Consider the following 21,708-nt stretch of genomic DNA (forward strand, 5'->3'; position numbering starts at 1 on the left):
TCTTGGGCTCCAACTCATTTGTGTTGAATCGGACTGCTCAGAGCTGATTGGCCTCCTCGCTGAAAAAAAGAACAACTGGCTTGCCACCCCTTAAAGGCTATCCTGGGTAACATACTAGGCTTCCACAAGATTTTGAACATTAGATACCAGCACATTTTTCGCGAATCAAACCGTTGTGCGGATTCGCTAGCGAGAGAGGCGATGAAGGCGCCATAGGGAAAGCACACTCTGCTGGAACCACCTATGCAACTCAGACAATTAATTGAAGACGATTTTAGGGGTGTAGTTTCAATGCGAAGGGTCTCCGATCCTAGTATATCTTTGTAGTTGGTGCTGGGATTTCCCTTCCCTTGGCCTGCGTTTGTTCTGTTTCTTTCCTTTGTTTCCTTTTCTTGCTGCTGCTGTAAAGCTCCTAAGTACCAAAAAAAAAAACAAGCTAATAGCAGTTGCGGTTGCTGTTAATTGTTTGCAGTTGCAGTAAACTGTTAGCTGTTGCGGTTAGCTGTTTGTTATTAGCTGTTTAATTACTAGTGTTTAGTAAAATTATATTGAACGGTTGCTGTTCGGATTTAAAATGTCTAAAATGGACATGTTTTAAATTAATCAACAATGAAATTATAAAAGAAAAAATATGAAAAAATGTCCATAACGTTCACAACTAGGAATGATTTTACTCTTAATGTCTAAAATTGTGCAATTTTACTCCTAACATTGGCAAGTTTGGGTCGATTTTATATATTACTAGAAAATATAGATATTTTGTATCTTATTCTATACCAATTGCACATACCAGTAGTTCTAAAACAGAGATTTCATATTTTTTTGTGATTTAATAAAAAAATTGAAAATTAATATTTATAAATTCGATAAAATATTTGAAATTTTTCTGTCCAACTCGTACAAAAGACAATATATTTTTTTTTATTTTCTTAAAAAAATCACATCTAATCATATGTATGTGATCTGTTACTAACGATAATAAAATGGTGCACATGTGAAGTGTAGATGACAATATTCATGATCAAGAAGTCAGTTTGATAGATTATTTTTCAAATTGACCCAACTTGTCAATGTGATGGATAAATTTGCTTTTGACTGCCAAAATTAGGGATATAATTACACCATTTTAGACGTTAAAGGTAAAATTGCTCCTAGCTATAAATGTTGTATATTTGCACAAATAAAAAATAAAAAAATTCTTGAACGTAACAAAACTTTATTCTTCCGCTAATCATGTTGTAGAAATATAAATAATGTTAAAGAATAAATATATTTTGTGGAAATAAGAAGGATAATTCTGTCAATAACAACCAACTACAAACAACTGTTTATGAAAAGCTCCAAATAGGAGCTTTTCATGAAACGCTACAAAACGCTGCAGTTTCCAGAGAAAATGTTAAACGGTTCGGTTATATAAACCTAACCAAACGCTATATTTCCTACGGTTTGGAGTGAAACGCTAAACGCTCATCCGAAAAGCTAAAACAAACACCCTCTTATTCTGCCGCAGCCGGTATTTATTCACTAGTCAAAACTTGTTTAAAATCATATATTAACTTTTTGAATTGAAATCTAAAAAAAAACTTTCTGAATTGTTACATTAACATATTATGGAACTTTTGTTTCAACCTTTTGGAAGAACGTTTAACATTTTATTCTAAACCACAAAAAATACAATGTGTGATTAGGTTTAAAAACATCTTTTAACCTTTTTTTATTAGAGCAACTGAGTTTCGTGTTTTTTATGCAAAATTTCTTTTTTGAACTTTTCATTAACAAATGTTTGTAGTTATTTAATATTAATAAAATTATTATTATTTCCACAAAACATATTTATTTTTATAATATAATCAATGAAAGAATAAGGTTTTATTGTGTTCAATACAATTTTATTTTAAATTATTTATTTATTTAGATTATTTTTATTGGTTCGTAAGTGTATCTACCGTCGACAACAATGACTATACACTTTCGCAGATGGTTTGCACCTCTATGGGTGGGACAACTGGCCACAGAAATTCTTTCCATTCCCAAAAACGAGGATCAAACCTTGGACCTTTGGTTAAGGGAGGAGGAGCTTTTACCACTCTACCACAACCCCGTGGTTAGATTATTTTTATTAATTTGTGTAATACATTTTTTATTTTAGAATTTATTTATTGATTAATTTAAAATATGTCCATATTAAATATTTTACATAGTAACAATAAGCGTTCATCGTAATTTTACCAAATACTGATGATTAAACAGCTAATACCAAACCGTTAACAGCAAACTTACTGCAACCACAAACAGCTGAACCAAACAAGCCCTTAATCATCTAAAGTTGCTTAAAGTGATACTTATTTTAACTTGTCCGAACTCTTCTTTTTACTATTTGAATATAGAAGGTTAATGAGACATTTTAAACAGTTCAGGAGACTAACAAGATATCATGAGCCAATTAATTTTCCGAATCAAATTCAATAGGCGCCTAATGTATTAAGCCCTTTATATAATATTGAAGTGCTTTCCAACTGAAAAATTGGAAGTTGTTATGGTTTTGCAGATAACAGAGGTTAGACCAGAAACCACCTTAGTAGTAAGGATGGTGGCTACTGTGGTAACTATGACTACATTAATGACTGGGAATTCAAGCAAACAGGTTCTATTTTAATCTCGGTAAATACACAATCTGATCTTTAATAAACGCGGTTTTAAAATTATTATTTTTATATGATGTTTTATATTTATCTATAACAATCTGGTCCAATACTATGTAAATATTGTCCGCTTTGGTCCAAATCCAACATTTTGGACTTCACGACTTTAAACCGCATCTGCATGTATTGAATTCTTACTTTTAATAAGCCAAATCACTCCTTCTCCATTTTCGATATGGGATTCAGTTCATTTCTGTCCCCTCGCCATCCCTTAGGGCTGCTCCTTGCTCAGGCTTTCTACCCTGGCGCCGCCTACTCCGGACCGAGTCGTTACAAACCAACCAGCTTCCGCCTGATTTGTTCCCAAACCACACATCGTACGTAGAGAGTCGGCTCTGATACCAATTGTAACATTCTGACCCAATACCATATAGATATTGTCTGTTTTGGTCCAAATCCAACACCTTGGACCTCACGGCTTTAAAACATGTCTGCATGTCTCACCTTACTAATAAGCCTCGATCACTCACTCTCCATTTTCAATATGGGATTCAGTTTATTCCTGCCCCCTATCGCCATCCCTTAGGGCCGCTCCTTGCTCAGGCTTTTTACCCCGACGTCACCCACTCTGAACCGGATCGTTACATATCAATACACGTTTAATAATTTATTTCATAAATGTGTCTTTATTTATGGTTCCAAATAGGTTAGTCTTAGAGTAAATAATTCTAATTAAGACAAAATTAAAATGAAAGAATTTCTTTTGCATGGACATAGAATTTTAAGAAAATAATAATAATAATAATAAAAAATTAATAATTTTAATAATATAATTAATATTTTATTGGTTTTGGAAAAAAAAAATATTAAATGACATACATTAAAAGCACCAAAAGAGTAACAAATAAGTAAACAAGTTTAGTTTATACTTATCAACAATCAATCTTGTGTTTGGAAAGAATTCATTTTCGGTTTTGAATTCAATTTTATAGTTTATCATACGGGTGCACCCGCCCAATTAGAAACAAAAATAAATAGAAACATAGTTCCAATAAAGGGGTGTTATATCTAGCCTCAAATTCCCACCTCTAGCCCCGTGAAGGACGAAAATGCCCTTTCATGGGTTAAGGGTGGGAAAATGCTATTTTTTTTTGCTCTCCCGACACGCGGGGGTGTGGCTATCACGCCTCACCGTGTGGTCGGGCGTGATAGCCCCACGCCTCACCATGTGGTCGGGCGTGTAGCTATCACGCCCGACCACACGGTGAGGCGTGGGGCTATCACGCCCGACCACACGGTGAGGCGTGATAGTCACACGCCCGACCTCACGGTGGGACGTGATAGCCACACGCCCGCGTGTGGGGAGGGTAAAAAAAATTAGTCCGCTATTGAATTAAACCCGTAAATACCTGTTACTTGTTCAAACTACACAATTTTAATTAAAACCCGTAACAATAATATAAGTTCATGAATAAATATTAACTAAAATTAACAAAATAAAAATTTAACTAAAACTAACAAAATAAAAATTTAGTTAAACAAAATAAAATTTACAACAACTAAAAATTACAGCATTTTTAACTCGGATTACCCTTTAACAAATAAAATAAAATGTAATAAGTTCTAATAAACCCATCGCCATCCTCTCCGCCGATGACCCGATATATCAATATCATATCTAGACGACGAGCAGATGACGGAACGGATTTCCCCCCGATAGTAGGCCGCTCCATCTACAAAATTACACTAAATTAATCTAAAAATTTAACATATAAATTATAATAAAATTAATATCAAAATTTCACATATAAATTAAACCCCAAATTAATCTAAACATTTAACAATTTAATTAAAATGTAAATATAATTTTTTAAAAAAAATTCAAAAACCCCTCGGGCGTATGAACATCACGCCCGACCTACGGTTCCGGCGTATGAATATCACGCCCGACCTATGGTGTGGGCATGAGGCTATCACGCCTGAACGACAGGTCGGGCATGATATTCATATGCCGGAACCGTAGGTCGGGCGTGATGTTTATACGCCCGACTGTAATTCCGGCGTTTTTGTAAAATCGCCCACAGATTCCATTTTTAAGCTTAAATCAAAAAACAAAAACAGTAAATCTTATCATTTTCGCTTTCCCTTTACGGTTGTTGTTACGCTCCATGTTTTGGTTCACAAATTAGTCCGGATTTGATCAAAGAGTGTGTAGGGTGTTTGAGAGGTTTTGTGTTTTTTCAAATTTTGGGTAAAGGGTAGTTCGGTCTTTTCACGAGGCTAGGGGTGGGAATTCATGGCTGGATATAGTAATTCACTTATCATATTATACACCGTTTTTAATAATCATACCTTGCTTCTTCAAAAAAAATGTAAATTTTAATAGCCATAATAGATTTCTCTAATCTTAAAGGGACGAGTAATGAACTCGGATCTATCAACAAATTTAGGTTTACTTATTATAGCGCAGATCCGTTGAACAACAGAGGAAGTAATCAACCTTGACTATGTATCACTAGTCTAGGAGGTTACTACCAAACTAAGGGCGTACACCGAGATCAAAGAGGGGGGCATCAGCTAGGATGTAGGAGGCAGAGTTAATATTGCCTTTTGCAATATCTCTAATTATAGTGTTATTAGTCTCTCTTAGATTTAGGGGGTGTTTGGTTACCTACTTTTCATATACTGTTTGTCTTTTCACTTTAAAACGCAGTTTTAGGTGTTTGGTTAACTTTTGTTTGTCTTTTACAGCTGAAAAGTAGCTTTTTACAAAACAGGGAATCCCTGCTTTTTTGAGAAACAGCAAATTGGAACAATATATAACAAACAACAAATAGCAAGTAGCCAAACAGGCCCTAGGCTAAACCTAAACTCTAACCCTAAACTGATTAGGTTATGGATGGACCGTAAATAGATCAGTAAATAGACTATGGCTTGTTTACTTCATTTATTCCTACAAAAACAATAATAATCATACTTTGTTTTAGTGTTAAAAAAAGTCGTTTGGAACGTTTAGGCACCCTCTAGACGTTCGAAATTTAGAATTTGTTTCCATTTTATCCGATTAGTATCTTTAGGTGTTTTTTAGTCCATTAAGTGATTCTTAACCGCATGGGCTCCGCGTATGCCGCTTAGGTGCCGCCTAGCCACCGCTTAAACGACGATAAACAAAAACGTTTATTATTATTATTATTATTATTATTATTATTATTATTTTGTTTTATTGCAGTTAACTTTTGAACATTATCGCATGGTGGTTTGTAAATTGTGTTTAGTATTTCAGATATTTTTTTTAATTGAATTCTTGTTTTTATGATATGCTTTAAGACTTTAAGGACATTGTTTCATAACTTTTGGTAAATTATATTACTTGCTAACATTATATTTTATTTATTTGAGTTGTTAATACGTTAATATTTTCATATTTTTTAAGATATATGTTATAAATATACGTTTTTTTCTATATTAAATCATTTTATATTATTATTTTTAGGTAATATACACATTTTAATTGAATTTATATAACAATTTTTTTATTAATAAATAAAAAAGATATAAAAAAACAAGTCAGATTAATCTCCAACTACTCATGAGGGCTCTGTCCACTTTTTTTTCTTTTTTAAATTTAAAAAAGACAAACAAAAAGACTGACCCACCCGATGACTTTAGCACCTAACGTGTTTTACAATCTTTCTTGTCCATAATAGACAAAAATTAGATTCTCGTAATAATTTTTGTTTCTAATAAAAAATTAATTGAATTGAATTCTTTTTATTTTACAAAACCTCTCTTAAAATCTATGAATTCTTTTACAGGTTGAACTGACTGGGTTGCTAAGAGTGAAAGGCACAAAATACACCCACAAAGATCAAATAAAGGAAGAAATATATGGTACATTAATAGCAGAAAATACGGTCGGTATACATCATGATCACTTCTTCACTTACCATTTTGATCTTGACATAGACGGTGATACAAACTCCTTTGTCAATTCGAAACTGCGAACGACCACAGTGAATCCTTACAATACCCCTAGAAAAAGTTACTGGAGAGTTGTTAGTGAAACTACAAAAACTGAAGCTGATGCAAGAATTAAACTGGGATCATAATATGAAGCTAATTTACAAGTGATTAATCCTAATAAGAAAACTAATATGGGTAATTTCATTGGTTACCGTCTGAGCCCTGGATCAATTTCTAATCCTCTTTTATCGTACGATGATTATCCCCAAATTCGAGCTGCCTACACTAACTATAATGTGTGGGTTACACCATATAATAAGTCAGAAAAATGGGCAGGAGGACTATATGCTGATCGGAGCAGAGGCGATGATACCCTAGATACATGGAGTCTCAGGTATTATTAATTTTTTTTTTTATGTAATTGGTATATGCTATAATATTAGTAGTGTTATAGTTTAGAAAAATAATCGGGTAAAATACAACCACGAGCTCTCAATTTTGGAGTTACTAACATGATAATCTAGGAACCAATTAAAATGGACTTGAATGGTTAAGAGTCTCCAGTCGCTTAAGCTAGATTTCGAGTTTGAGTCCTAACATGACGAGCTCCAACCGAGAAATTGGACTAAACTATTTTTTTTTTTTACAGAAATTGGGACGATACAAGAGCTAGAGCCAACATCACTAGAACAATCACTAATTGAATTTCATAATAAATATTGTATAGGTAAATAATAATTAAAATAATTAAGTGGAAAATTGTTTTTTTTTCTTCTACTTGGCTTATGATTTTTCTTTCTTTTGGTGATATTATTGATTTACTGAATGCGGGAATAGAAAGATCATTATAAAAAAAATGGTATATTACGATATTTTTTTCGCGACGCTTTTTAGGATGTGTCTCCATGTTTTAAAATTTAAACACGCTTTTATATTTGTGTCGGTCTTTACTGTCACTTAAAGACACTTTTTATTATACGTTGGTATTTTTAAAAAAGTAACTACGCTTTTGAAAAAAGCATCGGCACTTCTTTAAATTTAAAGACAGTTTAGAATTTACGTCGTGAACAAGTGTCTTTGTATTTTTATTTTATTTTAATATATTTTTATTTTTTATCCCGTAATTAAAATTCAATCACATTTTTAATTTGTGTCGCCTTTTATAACCATTTAACGACACAATTAATTCTTGTGATGGAATTTTTTAAAATTTAACTACGCATTTTGAAAAAAGCATCGATATTTTTAAAATGTTAAAGACGTGTTAAATTTTGTGTCTCTAAAGTGTTAAGGTAATTTTTAAATTTGAAATTTAAGTTTTTTACTTCAGATTTAAAAAAAAACATATGAACAATTTTTTAAAGTTAAAAACAAATTAGATTTTGTATTGATAAAAAGTGTCCCAATATTTTTTAAGTTGAAGATACTTTTATTTCCTATAGTTAAAAATTCTACCAGAATCTTTTTATTTGTTTATGTGGCTTTTTTTTTATAATTAACGTTTTTTAGTTTATTGTGATATTTCTAAAAATCTAATTACATATTTAAAACATAGCAATTTTTTTGTTAAAGTTAAAAACAGTTTAAATATTGCATTGATAAAAAAAAATATCCTAGTATTTTTTAATTTAAAATCATTTTTATTTTGTCTTATCTTAAAAATCAACACAATTTTACTTATTTATATTTATGTCTTTTATAACCTAGTAATTTATATAAGTTGTATATTTTTTACTGGACACTAAAAATTATTTTTAAATATAATTTCCTCTTAATTAAATAACAATCATAAAAAAAAACTAATATAAAGTTTAAATTAGAAAAAACATAAAAGTTGAAAATTTATTGTAAAATTAATCTTCCTAAATTTTTAAGGATCAACATATATGACTATAGCATAACAAGCATTAATTTTCATAAAAAAACAAGCATTAATAGAAAAATTTAATAAAGATAATAAAATACCCTAATTAATTAAGTGTATGATTTTAGTAGTCGTAGCAAATGTCACATTATCAAAACTAAAATTTTATCCGTATAAAAAAAAATTAAAATTTTATGTTATTATGGAAACATTCTCATTATTATTGATTGGAAAAGAAGCGGAACTTTTCCCCCCAAAATAAAAATGCATCTCCCCAAATAATTTCATTTTACAGCCCTAATTTATCTTGGCTCTCCTCTGTACCCACTCTCACCTCTAACTTTCCATCTCTACGTGGGATGAGTTCATCAAACGATCCATCCAAATGTTCCGAACCAATGTGAAAAGATGGAGTTACTCTGATTGAAGAGGGATGAGATGTAATCTAGGGCTAAATAAGAGTGGGATTGGCACCGATGGAGAACGCATTTTGAAGAAGTTGAAGAGCAGGAGCGAATCGTCTCCATTTTGAAGGTATTTTATTTACAATCATCTTTCAATTGTATTGTTGAAGTTATTTGAACTATGGCTCTTAATCTCACATCTCAATTTTCTGATATTAGTTTATGGGTTAATTTGGATTTGGGCAGGCTGCTGAAATGGTGCTGCAGGTGGTGCCATAGTCTTTGCCACGAATTCGTGTATTTCCGATGTTGTGTTTGCTTATTTACATAACTATATCGTTGGGTTCGATGATCCTAAAGTCGTTCAGAAGGAGGATATTGGACATATTGCCCAAAGGTCTGTGGTTTCATTTCATTTGTTCATAATCTGGTCTCATCCTTATGCAATTTAATTCATGTTAATAGGATGTAACTGGATGTAACTGTATATTTCAGTTTCTAAGTTGGTGAGGTTGATGTGCTTGTATATTGCATTAATTCACCAGTTTCTAAGTTGTTGAGTTTCGAATTGTATATTGCATTAATTCACCAAATTTTTCAGTTTCTTATGAAAAAATTATACTGTATAACATGTTGCTTTGTGGGTAATAGTACAATTTTGAAGGGAGATATGATCTGGTGAGATTAATAAAGTTAGAACAGAAAGCAAGTCTTTTATGCTCGTCTTGGAATCAAACCTTATGTTTGTGCATAATAGAATTTTGGGTACTTACAATTTCCGCTTTCTTTAGATGTACAATTGCTCTGTTTTCTCCCTTTAAATTTTGGTTAATCTTATGGATGCTAAATTTATTCTTATTTGCAGAGGATTTCCAATTTGGTTAAAATATATCTATCCCATGCGTCAGCTTTTGAACACACAATGAGCCTTTCAAGGTTTTGTGTTTTCATCCTTCATTGCTTCTATAAGATTAATTAGAAATTATATTAGCCTTTCAAGGTTTTCTTTTTCTTCATTCATTGTGTTTATAAGATTAATTAGAAATTAGTTGAATTTCTTAGATTTTTCACTCTGTAGCATAGTTCTAAGAAGGATATTAACTTGTTGTTGCAGAGGGCAATGCAAAGGTTCACTAAAATATTTATTAATTTGATGAACAATGAGCATTTGTTTGAGTCACAAGGAGGCCCCATTTTACTCTCCAAGGTAGGGGTGAACAGAACCGAACCAAATTGTAATTCGGTTTGGTTCGGTTCTTATTTTTTAAATAGTTCGGTTCTCGGTTCAGTTCGGTTTGGTTCGGTTCAAAACCGAACAAACCCGAACCGAAGTTATATTTTATTTTTTGCCTAAGTTTCCCTGCATAGTTAAATTACACAACTTTTTTTTTTTTTTGTCTCTGCTTCTATTTTCTTCTAATTTTTTTGTATTGATAAACAGTTGTTAATGTCAGATTTAAGAACATCATAATACAATAATTAATCCTACTTATTGGTAGTTTGGGCATTGTTCTTCTCTGCTAACTAGTCCATCTTATACCACTATTTCCATTTCTTCAACTTCTAGATTCAATATCTATTCACCTGTCATGTTGCACTTTATTTGAACATTTTATTCTCTTTCGTTTCTGATATTGGAGGGGCAGTCTTGGAATTATCTTTAATAAATGAATTTATTCATAATTGGAAATACTTGTAGAAATAAAAAAAAGTAAACACATAATAAGTACAACATATTGAAAGCTGAGTGATAACAACCCAAATTATTCTTAAATAAGGAATAAAGGAAAATTAATAGAAATAATGGCAAACCATTATTCCTTCTAAAAGAGATATTTATGCATGATTAGTATGGAATTAATGACAATTATTGCAGGATTAATGCATGGGTGAATATGCAAATAATGGAGAAAAGGAAGGAGTTTCTAGCATTATGCCACACCACGTGGACCATGGCGAGATACGCCATAACGAGATACGCCCGATGAGAGCGAGTAGTGGAGACCCGCCATAGCTCTCAAGGAGAGCGTACATACGCCTTGACGGATCTAAGAATACCAAAAGACGCCTTTATTACCATCCATGAATGGGAATAAATACAATTAAATGGCAATTAATAGCCATTAAAGGGGAATAAAGACTTGACTGTTCGAATACCTCAACTCTGAGGGTTTCAATGCTAAATGCTAGGATTAATGGAGAATTGATAGCAATCAAAGATGAGTAATGACACGACTCTTCACCTGCCTCCCCATTAATGCTGAAGGTTACAGAAACCTATATAAATACCTCAGCTTCCTAGGATCAAAGGTACACTTACTGATTCTCTACTTTTGTGCTTACAGTTTATTCTCAGAAATATTACTGAATTTGGCATCGGAGCCGATCCCAATGGCGCCTCACAGGGAAGTGCTCCGATCAAGGATTTTTCCACAAGTTATCAATTGGTGCGGTGATTGTGGATCTCTAGCAAACAGAAGATCACAAAATCTTGATTGTATAGAGTTTCACAAAGAACAAAACAATGGAGTCAACAGAATAGAAATCTCAATCTCAAACATTGGCTCAATCAGTACAAACAAATCTATCCAAATATAGGCTTCTCTACGGATTGGTGTGAAGAGTTTTCTACATGAAATCTGGAATTTTATGTTAAATAAGATAAGTTTCTTCTCCTTTTTTGTTCCATTTCTAATTAAAGAAATTTGAGATTCCTCACCCTTATAAAGTGCTATGAATATCGATACATGTTATTATGATAAATCTATTAAATTGTGAAAGATAAAGTCATAGAGATGGATCTTTCATTAAATCTTGCATGCTTAATATGCCTCATATTTTTATGCATGACAAGTGTAATAGGCTATTATCATTGAATTAGTACAAGATGCATGTGTAAAATTCGTAATCTTGGAATTTTATAGGAAAACAAATCCATCCATTCAAGGTGATTTTGTCACTTAATATTAAGATATCAAAAAAAGGCTCATGTAATTACAGATCACTTAGGTCTGATCAGTCTTTTGGATGAACATGCATATAATTATTGTTGGGGTTTAGTGTCCTATAGACAATTGTTCTAGGATACAAACTTAATGTAAATGAATTGTTCTTTATATCATTTGTTTTAATGAGATATATGTTTTATAACTATATAAAGACAATCCCTTTTAAGCACTAAATAAAGTCTAATAAAAGGAAATCCATAAGTTTGTTTAAAGTGATTATAAAGTGTTCATACAAGCATGAAGTGAGACAAAACTTTATAATAAACTAATAAACTTAAAACCACCCCAAGTCAAGTGATATGTTTAGGATTGATATATCACTGTTGAGACTTGTATGTAACAATGTCTTCTGTCCGACAGAAAGCTGATCTCACAAGCTTCATATATACAGATATCTGGACAGTTACATAGATCCGATGAAACGTCGTTCATTAGGATTGGGGATCCGCTTTGAGATAACAGGATGGGTAGATTCATCCTTGTCACCTGTTCATCTCATTGGTATTAATAGGTATAACTAATCCTCAGACTCAAAGGAATGTTAATTGGTCATCCTGAATTACTGAATGTGAGACTTTGATCCTGCTGTCCCACGATCCTTAACAGAGATGACTCTGGGGTGTGAACGGCAAAGGTTGGGTGTCACATGAGGTAATATCAGGGTAGTTATACATTGGATTGAGCATTTATCACTCCCGATTAATGGGAGATACATCCAAAGATCGCTTGTGGAAGACTCGACTCTAAATCCTTGCAAGGTGATAGCTTAAGAGTAAGAAATACAGATTTCACTTAACCTATCTATTTGAGTTGACTCGGCCTATACAAGTAAAATGAACGTCTCGCTATATGTGACTTGACATCACCCATAGTCATAAGATTCAGTTCAAGGATGTAGTTGATAAAGGATCGAATTATACTGTAACTAATACGGAAGGGTTAACTACAAAATCAACCTGTCTTCTTAACGGACTCTGGGGGAATGATTACAAACTTGCCAATAACATACTCAGTACATCATTCCGTTATGCAAAGATTAAATATAATTCTTGAAGAAATTAATTTAATAGTTGCATACGGCCAGGAGTAGTAAGAACCTAATGGGATCACACATAAGACTTGGAACCAAAAGAGAGATGGATGTTATTAATTGATGGAAGCCCAATTGAGCCCAGTAAGGCCCATTTAAGTAGAGGGGGGCCGAAATTTATATGTAATAAATAAGGAATTATTTTAATTCCATTAATCCTAATTTGATTAGGTTTGTGAATTAAATTAATTAAGAGATAATTAAGTTAGGAGTTTTAATTAGATTAATATACTCCTATTATTATTATCCAATTAGGTTATTTATTATTATCCTAGATATATTAGATATATAATGAGATAATAATTGGGAATCCTATTCCAAATTGAATTCCTATTAAGTAACATATTCCTATCTAACTAGGGTTTAGATACAAGTGATTATATATACCCCCTACTACATGAATTTCGACTAAGCTCCCTAATCCCCCCCTTTGTGATTTTCGAAATTGCAAGTAAGAGAGAGAAAGAGAATTCGACTCCCCTAGTTCGTGGACAAGAATTCATACGGCTTCCATCGATCGATTAATTTCATCTATCTCCTTTTTCTTTGATCTTGTGTTGGTTAATTAGAGGCAATCTATTTTGGTTGCATCTCATACGGTTGATTCTAACTTAACCTCACCGTGTTTTACTTCGTGCTTGGGAACTCGGAGAAGCGTTGTGGGCGCTTCATTAACAACGGTAGATTGTTCTTCAAAAGGTATTTCTTCTTATCCCTCTTTATATGAAATAACGATTAACGGATCTTATGGTTAAAAGGAAGTAGGCTAAAAATTTTATATTTCCGTTGCTATACCTTAGCCTAATTCCCTTCAATTATTAGAAGAAATTACAAAGAAAATCATATTTGGTTTTTTAGGGTACAATTCACCATCATCTATTCACCACCATCTATGTATGACTTTTCTCATATATAGTACTTTTAATATTAGAAATTCATATTTTTGAATATTGTTTTGTCAAACAGTTATTTCATCCCCTTTTTTACAAGGATGTGTTTATTCATATAAAAACTGTTTATTTGACATTGTTAGAATTTCTTTTACCAACGTAAGAGACTTGAACATATTGAATCTATTTGTGATTATCATGTAATTGTCCCTAACTATTAAGGCCATTCTGGGATGATGAATTACCAAATTGGATAAACAAAATTTTCATGTCCTAAGCTAACTACAAAAGAGTGTAAGTGTCAGTTTTGAATAAGAACATTAATTTATGCAAAGTTCTTAGGATATACATGAGAATTCCTTAAAGATTGTTTGGATGATTGTATATGAAGGTAGGTGAGGGTGAATTTTGAGTAATTTTTCTTACACCCCGAATTGGAGGAGAATCATGGTACATGTATTTTTCTTCCAAAATTACCCTTTATATTTTATTTTATTTATACAAATAAAATGATATAAGAGTAATTTTCTATATAACTACATTATTAAATCATCACTTACCTTACTTTAATTACACCTCATTCAAATGAGGCCTTAATGATTTCTGAATGTCATTAATGCATGGATGCACAATATTAATTGCAAGTAAAAAGCAACTATGTCAGATATTTTACCCAATATAGAATGTTATTATGATGTTTAAAATAAATATGCTATCTTGGATATTAATGCGCATTGAAATACAAAAGGACATTGTTCTTAAACCATTCTCATTATGGTTATTCATTAAGAATTCATTATGATATTTATGTGCAGTAGTAATCTTTATGGTTATGACCGTTATATGTGGTATTATTAACACAAGCATGAATAAAATTCTATTATGAATTTGTTTGACATATAATATTTACTCGGTTTTATCCTTTGACTAAATTCATTCTAAAGTCAGTGACCAACGTGAAGGAATTATTAAGTTGATACTGAGATGAACTAAAAATTCCATAAAGAGACATTGCATCGTACATGATATTTGCAAACAAAGGCCAATGCCTTACCACAATCTTTTAATAATGGACAGGGTATGCCCCACTTCTGGAGTTCTTTCAGTACTAACCCACAAGTACAAGGGAATCGCTAATACTGCAACCAGCGCCTAACACTGACATGAAAAATAAGGCTCAATCCAAAGAAGTGTACATTCAGAGCCACTTCAGAAAAATTCATTGACTACATCATTAGCCAAAGAGGAGTTAGAGCAAATCCAGATAAAGTAAAAGGCCTACGAGGCAAATGGCGAAAAGAGTGCCTAAATAAAAGCCCAACGAGGAGAAAGGTGAAAAGAGCGCCTAAATGAAATCCCCACAATGGATGAGAAAGATCCAAAGGTTGAACGAGCGGATCATCGTACTAGAAAGATTGTCAACAAGCATATCAAGGTATAAAACAATTCCTAGCAGAACCGCCCTCGATGAGCAGACCAATCTGAAGGGGAGACCTGCATTTGTATCAATCTATCATGGATAAAGCTATGCGCACCGTGGTTATTCCAGAAGAAGAAGGTCAACAGTTCGCCATCTATTATGTTAGCAAAATGTTGAAGGATGCGGAGACAAGATATTTGAAGCTAAATAAAATGGCTTTGGCGGTTGTGACAACATCCATCCGTGTTAAACCATAGTTCCAAGCATAACTTGAACATGATCAAGATCAAGAGCCAGCTTCACCACCATGATTCAACATTGTACACACAGATGATGAGATTGAAAGGCGAGTGCATGCCGCTCTAGATAGACAAGAGAACAATGCAGAAAGATACGCCATCCAGTTAACAGAAATTCACCATTCACAGCACGGATCTTGAGGTACGAGGCGGACAGAATGTTTAAAGCTTCTAACTTGCCATAATATAAAAGAGAAGAGTCAATATAAACGGGACATTACATATCCCGAACCCAAAGGAGGGGAGCATGTAACCGTTGGAAGAAATGCCAAAGCGTACTACAGGTTCCATAGAAGAAATGGCCACCACACTGAAGCTTGCTGGGAGCTAGCAAACTAGATAGATTCGTCCAGAATAACAAATAACAAGACGACAAGCAGGAGACAGAGCCCAGAAAGAAATTCAAAAGTGTCATTAATGTCATAGCAGATGGACCAGTGTATCAGCCACTCGTGAAAAAAGCAAAAATATCCGCCCTGGATAAAACATCCCTCAAATGCCCCTTTTGCAGAAACAGGTCCAGTACATGCTCTAGTTATTACTATGGTGGTGGAAGGTTGGGAAATGAAGTGAGTAATGGTGGATACCTGCAGTTCTTGCAATGTCATCACCAGAGGTGCATTCGCCAAACTAAAGGTTGATCCGATCCAAATAGAAACAACTATTGTTGACATCATGGGAGTGACAGGTAACACTATCCAGACCAAGGGCCAGGTAACTTTGGAATGCAAGCTGGCGGATAATGATCAAGCGTGGATTGGTGATCTAGAGTTCTCTATTATGAATGGACAATTAGCTTATAACATCATTCTTGGGTGGCCGTTCATCTCAGAGGTTGCATCCCTAATTTTCATCCGTCGTTTGGCAATGTACATTCCCACCAACAAAGGAGGAATAATGATTAGTGGGAACCAAAAGGTGGCTCAAGAGACCTACTCGGCGTCGCTATCGATCCGCCCACAATCCAAAGATGACGAAGGTGAGGAAGATGAACTTGTCACTACAGCTTTGGGCGACACGAAAATGTTCCTTATTGCTGATGGAAAGCGGGTGCGGATCGCCAAAGGATTAAAACCTGAGATCAAGGAGGATGTTACGAAAGTTCTCATTGAGTCTGAAAGCGTGTTTGCATGGGAGAATGAGATCCTCACAAGAGTAAGCCCAGATGTGATTACTCATAAGTTAAACATCATTGAGGATACGATTCTAGTTGCTCAGAAAAGACGGAACCATGGGCCTAAAAATCAGTATTTTTACATATTCTTATATGTGCATTAAACTGTTATAAAATAGCAAAGCTGAAGAAGGCGGATGTAATCAAAGAGGTGATATACGCCCAATGGCTGGCAAATGAAAAGTTCCACAGGCGGATCAATTATCTCAAAGATAGGACAATTGATCCCCATCAAGGGCGGATCCCCTTTCCACAAAGATAAGAAACATAGACCCTCAAGAGCTTTCAAATGAGCTCAACTCTCTCCTCAAAGACAGAAAAAATATTGGTCGCCACCAAGGGCGGGTTAAAATTATCTCAAACATGAGAAAATTACACCCTAAACTTTCTCCTCAAAGATAGGAGAACAGTAATCTCAGCGTCGGATCGATCTACCTCAAAGATAGGAAACGATTGATCGCCATCAGGGACGGGTTAAAAATTTCTCAGACGTGAGACCTTTACACCCTCAAGTATTCTTATCAAAAGGAGAGTATTAAGACCCGCTGGCGGAAACAATCGATCACATGGGGCAGCTTAACTTCCTCACCAGGAATAAAAGCTTCTAGCCTTCAAAAAGGCTCATACTCCGAGGTATGGCTGGCCACCTACCTTGAACAAACCAAACAAATCTTAAACCAGATTCTAAAAAATTACTTGCTAAAAGATATAATGCATAAGTAAAAATAGTTCTGGAAAGAAAAGGGTTCATCCAATTAATGAAGCCTCGTCTTCATCAAAACAATGAAGCCTCGTCTTCATCCAAATCAATGAAGCCTCGTCTTCATCCAAACAATGAAGCCTCGTCTTCATCCAATTAATGAAGCCTCGTCTTCATCAAAACAACGAAGCCTCGTCTTCATCCAAATCAATAAAGCCTTGTCTTCATCCAAATCAATGAAGCCTCGTCTTCATCCAAACAATGAAGCCTCGTCTTCATCCAATTAATGAAGCCTCGTCTTCATCAAAACAATGAAGCCTCGTCTTCATCCAAATCAATGAAGCCTCGTCTTCATCCAAATCAATGAAGCCTCATCTTCATCCAAACAATGAAGCCTCATCTTCATCCAAATTAATGAAGCCTCGTCTTCATCAAAGCAATGAAGCCTTGTCTTCATCAAAACAATGAAGCCTCATCTTCATCTAATTAATGAAGCCTCGTCTTCATCAAAACAATGAAGCCTCGTCTTCATCCAAATCAATGAAGCCTCATCTTCATCCAAGTAATGAAGCCTCGTCTTCATCCAATTAATGAAGCCTCGTCTTCATCAAAAGCAATGAAGTCTCGCCCTCACAAATGCAAAGTAAAAACACTTTGGAAAATGAGTAAAGGCTGAAAAGACAAGTGCCTAGAGTGTCAAAACCCCCCACAAAATGCGCAAAAGTCCCTAAATGGTTGATCATTCTTACTGATCCCTAAGGGCGGGTCATTCTCCTCAATATGGCAGAACTGAAGAAAAGAAGTCCCTAAGGCGAATCGTAATCCTATGCGGTAGGAACAAATGGTCCCATAAAGGGCGGGTTATTCCTTTCTAAAGGAAATATAACTCTCAAGAAGCCCCTAGAGGCTAACAATGGATACAGTTGACCACCTGTCCACGAAGAAGAAAAAACCCCAAAAGCACATCATATCCATATATGATCCCATCTAGGGCGGGTCCACTTTCCTCAAAGATAGGACAAAGTGATCCCCCTCTCTAGGGCGGGTCCACTTTCCTCTAAGATAAAAAAAATAAAACACCCTTTAGACAGCCTTAAAAAGCTTTTTATACCTTTAGGGGGGCTTCTGATAACAACCCAAATTATTCTTGAATAAGGAATAAAGGAAAATTAATAGAACTAATGGCAAACCATTATTCCTTCTAAAAGAGATATTTATGCATGATTAGTATGGAATTAATGACAATTATTGCAGGATTAATGCATGGGTGAATATGCAAATAATGGAGAAAAGGAAGGAGTTTCTAGCATTATGCCACACCACGTGGACCATGGCGAGATACGTCATAACGAGATACGCCCGATGAGAGCGAGTAGTGGAGACCCGCCATAGCTCTCAAGGAGAGCGTACATACGCCTTGACGGATCTAAGAATACCAAAAGACGCCTTTATTACCATCCATGAATGGGAATACATACAATTAAATGGCAATTAATAGCCATTAAAGGGGAATAAAGACTTGACTGTTCGAATACCTCAACTCGGAGGGTTTCAATGCTAAATGCTGGGATTAATGGAGAATTGATAGCAATCAAAGATGAGTAATGACACGACTCTTCACCTGCCTCCCCATTAATGCTGAAGGTTACAGAAACCTATATAAATACCCCAGCTTCCTAGGATCAAAGGTACAATTACTGATTCTCTACTTTTGTGCTTACAGTTTATTCTCAGAAATATTACTGACTTTGGCATCGGAGCCGATCCCAATGGCGCCTCATAGGGAAGTGCTCCAATCAAGGATTTTTCCACAAGTTATCACTGAGTTATATCAAACACCATATTTATTATATCTGAAATCAAACAAATTAAGTTTGACAGTAAGCATATACCAAGTAAACCATATTATTAGTTAAACTTTTTGTTGTAGCCTGAACTAAACAATAAATTTGTATAATGTGAGATCAATGTTGAACTTCTGAAGGAAGGCGGTCCTTCTAATCAGGATGATGACGGTCGACGTTCCTTGAAGACCACACCTCCTGGATGAAGGTTGAACGTCTCTGGATGAAGGTTGAACGTCTCTAGATGAAGGTTGATCTTCCTTGAGGATTAACCTGTTACAGTGTGGGAAGCGGTCTTCCCACAAACGCTCCGATGCTTAAGTCAGATACCGTAAAATATAGTATTCTTTTCTCTCTCCAAAAGCCAACCCTTTCCTCTTCAGCTTTAAACCTATTTATAGGAATTAGGGAAGAAGTTACCTGTGAGTTATCGATAAAAGATCGTGCTGAACATGGGTACAATTATCTAGGATGATAATGGAGTACGTGGGTAGTTCTTATATCAATTGCTCCCCATTGTTATTTTCGGATTATTTTCCAAAATAAGAGTGAGAAAAATAAATATCCTTAACCGCTCGATAAATGATTTTAAAAAATGGCAGCATGAATCTTCCTGTTAGGATTATCAATTTTGTACGAGAAGAGAGAACGGAATTAGAAACGGGAGTGAAGAAGAATCAGGTTCTCTCCCGATGAGATAGAAAAAATCGGTTTTCTCTCCCGTTATTGCGTTTTTACGGGATACAACTTGACTTGATTACCCTGACAAGGATAACCTTAATAGTTTCTATCTTCACTAAAGATGGGTTCAGAACCCTACCTCGTGAGATAAATTAGAATTGTAATGAACATCAGAATCCTCTCCGTCTGGGACTATACAAGATAATTTAGAATATTAGTAGGAAATAAAATCTCATTTTGTTTTGGATTAGGATAAACAATAATAATAATAAATATAAGAATCCTATTCCTTTTAGGATTCCATAAGATATCCTCAATATTTAAGGATCTTAGCATAGGATTTCTTTTTTACCTCAAGTGCACCGATTTTCTCTCCTCTGTGCTTAGTCTTGGATTCCTTTGGCTTCGGGAAAAACTCCATTTTCAGGCTAGCTTCTCCCTTGATTCCGAAGTTTTATATCTGTGGAATGCAAAAATTATATTATATCGGTTAAAGGAATAGGAGAAAAACGTTTGATCAATCTGTAACTTAGATAATTGACGGTGCGTTTTTTCCTTTTTTGGGATGAGACTCCGTTTTTGCAATTTTTCTATTTTGAACAAGTCTGAACCTATAAGGTTTTTTCGACTTTTGTTTTTTCAAACAGTCGAATCCGCAAACGATTTTTGGGATCGAACAGCCTCGAATCCCTGATGTTTTGCGATTCTGAATAAAATCAGACTTATATGTTTTTTTATTTTTAAACAACAGAATCTGCAAACCCTTAAAAAAATGACTCTCGACGCTTTCGAATGAAAAAACGAGCCTCTACCATTTTTTCGTTTGAATTAAAACATGATCCTCAACCGCTTTTTCGTTTCAATTAAAAACGATCCTCAACCACTTTTTCGTAAAAAACGATCCTCAATCGCTTTTTCATTTCAATAAAAAACGATCCTCAACCGCTTTTTCGTAAAAAACGATCCTCAATCGCTTTTTCGTTTCAATTAAAAAATGATCCTAAACCGCTTTTTCGTTTCGATTAAAAACGATCATCAACCACTTTTTCGTTTCAATTAAAAACGATCCTCAACCGCTTTTTCGTAAAAAAAACGATCCTCAACCGCTTTTTCGTTTCAATTAAAAACGATCCTCAACCGCTTTTTCATAAAAAAACGATCCTCGATTTTTTCCCGCGACACTCGACTCTAACGCTTTCTCGTTTTTGATAAAATTGATCCTCCATGCTTCTTGAGATTAAAACAGAAACCGAACCTCTAAGGGTTTTTCGTTTTGAATAAAAACGATCCTCAACGCTTTCGAACAAGACTCGAGCCTCTACCGTTTTTTCGTTTTGAATAAAAACGATCCTCAACGCTTTCTGCGATTTTGAACGCAACTCGAACCTCTAACATTTTTTCGTTTTGAATAAAAACGATCCTCAACGCTTCGAACGAATCTCGAGCCTCTATCGTTTTTTCGTTTTGAATTAAAACGACCCTCAACGCTTTTTGCAATTTTAAATAGAGCTCGAACCTCAAACGTTTTTTCGTTTTGAATAAAAACGATCCTCAACGCTTTTTGATGATTTCTATGGTTCGAACCTTTAACGCTCTTTCGTTTTGGATAAAATTGATCCTCAACGTTTTTGCGATTTCAAACAGAGCTCGAACCTTTACCGTTTTTTCATTTTGAATAAAAACGATCCTCAATGCTTTTGAACGAAACTACGGCCCCTGCCCTTACAGA

General features: G+C 34.3%; 1 pseudogene; it reads left to right on the forward strand.

Moving 5' to 3' along the window:
• Window positions 1-21,708, forward strand: part of LOC136217413 (amine oxidase [copper-containing] alpha 2, peroxisomal-like) — a 77,381-nt pseudogene that overhangs the window by 2,588 nt on the left and 53,085 nt on the right.

The sequence above is a fragment of the Euphorbia lathyris genome, chromosome 2, assembly GCF_963576675.1.
Source record: "Euphorbia lathyris chromosome 2, ddEupLath1.1, whole genome shotgun sequence".
NCBI lineage: Eukaryota > Viridiplantae > Streptophyta > Magnoliopsida > Malpighiales > Euphorbiaceae > Euphorbia > Euphorbia lathyris.